Source organism: Silurus aristotelis, assembly GCF_946808225.1.
Source record: "Silurus aristotelis genome assembly, chromosome: 13".
In the NCBI taxonomy this organism is placed as follows: Eukaryota; Metazoa; Chordata; class Actinopteri; order Siluriformes; family Siluridae; genus Silurus; species Silurus aristotelis.
This window is the reverse complement of record NC_139586.1, coordinates 4424244-4430243: the sequence shown is the minus strand read 5'-3', so window position 1 is coordinate 4430243 and position 6000 is coordinate 4424244. Positions and strand designations below refer to the sequence as shown.

The window sequence follows — 6000 nt, the reverse complement described above, 5'->3', positions numbered from 1 at the left end:
TAGACTATCAGCAATCTAGTTCAATAAAACAACCAGTATATAAATACTTAAGCAGAAATAAAATCTTGTTTATTGTTTGCATCAGTACTTGCTTTTTTTTTAGGATTTAAATACACAAAATATGATTTTCCGTTGATTAGACAGAAAACTAAACGCTTTGCTGAATTTTATTTCAGAACCTGGAACCAGAAACCAGAGGACAGAACAGCTGAAACAACTCAATGGACAATGGAATCTTCATTAAACACAAATCTATATTATGAAAATATCAATCAGGAACCTCAGAATAAAACTTTCAGTAGTGAGCCTTGTTCAAATATTTGACATGTTATTTTAGAGAAATAATTGCATACCCATATTCATAAAAACAACAATTAAAGCTAGGCAGTATAAATTAATTTACATTTTCAAAGGATTGTGCAATTAAATGCAGAATACTATCATGTAATGTTCTCGTTTGATTGTTTTTACATGAATGAGTACTGTGTCTTTTCCACTGATGGACGAAGAACACAAACCATGTACTTGAGATAAAGTAGAGATACAGTATGTAGAATAATAATCCAGTAAAAATGTCCCTTTACATTTTCACTCGAGTAAAAGTACAAAGGTATTTGCCTTCAAATGTACTTAATATCTAAAGTACTATAATTTACTATGGCTATAATATACCTAATATAATGTTTGTCACAAGACTCTTTGCGTAATCAACTCAGTTTAATTGAAAATACAATCTGTTAATAGAAGGATATTAACGAGTCAAACACTGATTGGTATCTACAAATTGTATCATAAGCTTAAAACTTTTTTAATTACTTAAAAAAATTTGCATTAACTTCGTTACTGTCTACCACTGGTCTTCATTCATTCATTCATTGTCTCCCGCTTATCTGTAATTCGGGTCGCGGGGGCAGCAGTCTAAGCAGGCCCTTACGGTCCCTCCTGCAGGTGGTGAGCCCACGGGAAGGCGGCCCCACGTCACGGATCTTGATATTTCCCTCGTAAGGGACCCCCGGAGCATAGAGGGTTAAGGGCCTTGCTCAAGGGCCCAAGAGTGGCAGCTTGGCAATACCGGGGCTTGAACCCCAGACCTTCCGATCGGCAACCCAGCGCCTTAACCGCTGGAGCCACCACTCCCCCACCACTGGTCTTTTCATCGATAATTCAAGAAAAACAATTTTGCGAACTGTTTGTGTTGGTGAATAATTTTTTTCCTATGAAATATTATAATACTAAAATTGTGCATATTGTTTTCAGAAAGTGTCTGTATATGTGTCATTATGTCCTTGGCCAGTTTTTGTTCACTGATTTGAGCAAAAAGCAGGTTTAATGCTGCAGGAACTTACTGAAACTACTGTATTTTCTCACTGAAATTCCCATTAGTATTAGCTACAGAAATAGATAGCTACAGAAATAGATTAGATTGGAGATTGTTACTGGGAAACAGTTAAACTGTTAAGAGCTTCTTGTGGTATTTAGACAGGATGAGAATATTATTGTCTAAATAAAGATCTGGTTTCATTAGAGTGATTATATGTAATTCAGATCATTCCAAATATGATTTTAAAGGTAACAACAATTTTGCAATGCATGCCCCCTTGCATGTTAATGATCAGGTTTACCTGCAGAAGTGGGTAGACAGTGTTTAGGCATCTCATCTATTTAGTATATATTGTCAAGTAGGCTTACTGTCATTTCAGCCATATACTGTACAGTGACACTTTCCTTCAGATACGAGGTTTCGAATAGACTACAAACTACTGCTACTCACTTAGAAAGCACTAAATGGATTGGCTCCCATGTATCTCTCCAGTCTTCTAACACGCTACAATCCGTCACGCTCCCTGAGATCTCAAAACTCTGGGCTTCTAGTAGTTCCTAGAATAGCAAAGTCCACTAAAGGTGGTAGAGCGTTTTCACATTTAGCTCCTAAACTTTGGAACAGTCTTCCTGACAGTGTTCGGGGCTCAGACACACTCACCCAGTTTAAGTGCAGATTAAAAACATATCTTTTTAGCAAAGCCTACACATAACACACATCGCATCATAACCTTGTGCTCCAGAACATCTGATCACATGCACATTATCAACTTGTGCTGTTAATATCATGAACAGCAGCTACGCTAATTTCTCTCCACTGCTTCTCTTTCTCTCCCCATCCCGAGGCTTCCTGAGGTTTGGCCAGCTCCAGTCACGTCCCTCCTCATGAAGATTATGGACTTTAAAGAAGTAGATGCCAAACTCGCAAACATCCTGAACCATCTAGAGACGTACCAATGCCAATTGGATCCCACTGCATGTGTGGAGTTTGACATTGGACTTCCTGAAGTGTTTAAAGGCTCTGGCATGGAGAAGCTGATGCTGGATCTATGATGATCACAAATGTTGAGCTCAGTAGCTCCTACTTTTATACCAAAGACTGTTGAAAAAACAGTAATTTACTTATAATCTTATACTCCAGTGCTCATGTTAGATCTCACTCTCCAGTGTTCTGTATTGTTAAAAGATTTATGATCCAACTCTTGATGTCACCCAAATGAGGATGGGTTCCCCTTTTGAGTCTGGTTCCTCTCAAGGTTTCTTCCTCATTACATCTAAGGGAGTTTTTCCTTGCCACAGTCACCATGGCTTGCTCATCAGGGATAAATGCACACCATTCACCTTGACTGTTGATTTCTGTAAAGCTGCTTTGAGACAATGTCTGTTGTGAAAAGCGCTATACAAATAAACTTGACTTGACTTGACGAGGTGATACACATAATAATATATCTATTAACTAGGGCAGTCAAAATTAACGCATTAATAACTTGTTAACGCAAATTCATTTAAATTACTGTTTGACCATTTTTATTAAAATAACAATAAATAAATATAAAAGATTTAAAACTAAGACATTCAACACAACACACATTTATTCATGATGTTCTTTCATAACTTTTCATAACTCAAATCAAGCACCAAAATCTGAATGTAATTCGGCAATTAAAACCATCCGTGTGGAAACATAGCATTCCATTTGGTGTAATAAATAAATTACGGTGTACTGTAATATAAAACACCCTATTCCAAAATCTTCAAAACAGTATTTTTAGGAGCTGCCCTGTCATCTGAAAATGTAAACTGGCTTGTGTAAGTAAATTGCTTTAGTGCAAAGAAAGAGAAGTAATGGGAACCTGGTATTTCTACATTCTATTTTTTCATGTATCTAATAGACAAACAAGTTCTTTTAAAAGAAAAAAAAAACATCTTTGCAACATCTCTATTTTTCATGTTCTATTTTCAGAGATGGCAAAAGTTACACACATCCTTAACTCAAGTAGAAGTACAGATACTTAAAGACTCTTAACATAAGTACTGGCTTCACTTTTACACTCAAGTTAAATTAGCCTTTACTACTACGTTTTAGTGTCACGCGGATAACTGGACCGCACATCATATTAATACACTATATTGGCAAAAGTATTGGGTCACCCAGTCATAATTATGGTATGTGATTTGCATTGCATTCCACATTTAGTCCCAATTTGCTCTTATAATTCCCTCCACTCTTTTGGGAAGCTGTTCCACTAGATGTTGGAGTGTGCTTATGGATATTTGTGTTCATGTAGGTGAGGAGGCCTTGGGTGCAGTCAGCGTTCCAATTCATCCCAAAGGTGTTCAGTGGGGATGAGATCAGAGCTCTATAGCAGGCCACTCAAGATCTTCCTCTCCAAAGCATGTAAACCATATCTTTACGGAGCTCACTTGTCTGTGCTTTGGAGATCATGCTGGAACAGGCACAAATATTAATATAGCACATCTAAAGGCATCCAGTACAATTAAGTGCCTCCAGCTTTGTGGTAACAGTTTAGAAAAGAACCACATATAGCAGGAAAGGTCAGGTGACCCAATACTTTTGCTAATGTAGTGTATTTTAATACGAAATAATTAAAAAAATTTTAACTAGTGAATGTATCCAGGCTGATCAACCACCATATACTGTAGAACACAAGCAGAGAAAGATTATGATGATCAGGTGATCAGGAATGTCTCTGTTCTGGGTCATGTTTACATCGCTGACTACCTCTGTCTCATCCACGCTAGCATCATACGCCTTGTCTTTGTAAACTAGCCTAAGTCTGTGGTGCATGAGAGCCAGGATATACACCAGTGGTAGATTGAAAAAGCCATGCAATACCAAGAAATATGTTGATGGGCTGAAAACAGTACACAATGCTAGAACGTAAGAAATAAAAAGTACAGATATTTGTGCAAAAAATGAGTGAATGTAAAGATTTGTCGAAAAAATCAATAGTGAAGTACTGATACCAGAAAATTTACTTAAGCACATTAACAAAGTATTTGTACTTCATTACTTCCCATCTCTGTCTATGATGAGGATGATTTTACTAATAATAAACCTACATCTGCATAAAGCCTCCGTAGTTGTCCATTCCCATGTTGATTAGAGTTTTAAAAACTTAAAAAGTACTAATTCAAGGTACATTTAGAACATATAAAAATGCGTGATTAAGTTGCAATTAATCATGCTCCCTGACACCACCCCCGCCCGCAGGGGCGGCAGCCGGCGCCCTGATCCGGAGACGAGGATGCGAAGCATGGAACTCCGTCAGCAGCGCAGGGTCCAGCACGTCCTGCCGGACCACCCATGACCGCTCCTTCAGACCATAACCCTCCCAGTCCTCTAGGTACTTGAGGCGACCCCCGCGCCGCCTGGAATCCAGAACCTCCCGCACCGTATAGACACGACCTCCGGCTGGGCGGGCGCAGCAGGGACACATGGAAGGTAGGGTGGATACGGTACCTCGGCGGCATTTCTAGCCAATAGGACACATCATTAACCTGGTCGAAGATTCTGAAGGGCCCAATGAACCGTGGGCTCAGTTTGCGGCAGGGCAGCTTCAGCTTCAGGTCCTTGGTCGACAGCCACACCAGTTCCCCGGGACGAAAGCGCGGAGAGTCCAGCCGCTGTGCGTCAGCGTGTCGGCGGGTGTTGCGGATGGCCTTTCATGTGTGTGTCGACTCCCAAACTCTGCTGCTCTCCCGGAACCAGGAATCCACTGCAGGCACATTGTTTGGTTCGTCCGACCAGGGGAACAGGGGCGGCTGGAACCCCAGCACGCACTGGAACGGGGTGAGACCCGTAGTGTCCTGGCGGAGCGAGTTCTGCGCATACTTGGCCCATGGCAGAAACCGACTCCACTCCCCTTGATCCTGGCCGCAGTAGGTCCTCAAGTAACTCCTAGATCTTTCGCTCGGCCTGGCCATTTGACTGTGGGTGGTATCCCGACGTCAGGTTTACCGACACCCCCAGGAGTTTGAAGAACGTTTTCCAGACCCGAGACGTCAACTGAGGACACCGGTCTGAGACAATCTCTTCCGGGAGTCCGAAGTTCCGGAAGACGTGATGGAACAGGGCTTCAGCTGTCTCGAGGGCGGTAGGCAGGCTCCTCATGGAAACGAAGCGGCAGGCTTTAGAAAATCGGTCCACCACCACCAGGATGCAGGTGTGGCTCTCCGACCGGGGCAGATCCGTCACAAAATTGTGCCTGTCGGGGGTTGAGCCGCCGCACCTCCCATAGGTACTGGAGGTTCTTGTGATCAGTGACCACTGTAAACGGGTGCTCAGCTCCCTCCAGCCAATGTCTCCATTCTTCCAGGGCCAGCTTGAAGGCTAGGAGCTCGCAGTTGCCGATGTCGTAGTTTTGCTCGGCGGCAGAGAGCTTGTGGGAGAAGAAGGAGGCATCGACCTTAACCACGAAAGGCTCCCGGGGGTCTGGGTGACGCAGAATAGGGGCGCTACCGAAACGCCGGCGAAGCTCGGGGAATGCCTCCTTAGTCTCCTTGGTCCACCTCAGGGTTCATGCCGAATTTCTATCGTCGAAACGACGATAGAAATTTGCAGACCCAGAAAACCCTGGAGCTCCTTAACCAATTTAGGGACTGGCCACTCCCTTACCGCCCTCACCTTCTTCTCGTCCATCTGAATCCCCTCCGCAC

General features: G+C 42.4%; 1 long non-coding RNA gene across 1 annotated transcript; it reads right to left on the bottom strand.

Annotated features, from left to right (window-relative positions):
- Positions 1–341: 341 nt before the first annotated feature.
- Positions 342–1521, bottom strand: LOC310735468. Its single transcript, XR_014536305.1, has 2 exons — positions 1135–1521; positions 342–843 (listed from the first exon to the last, which is right to left on the bottom strand). It is a non-coding gene; the product is annotated as an uncharacterized lncRNA (long non-coding RNA).
- Positions 1522–6000: the final 4479 nt, after the last annotated feature.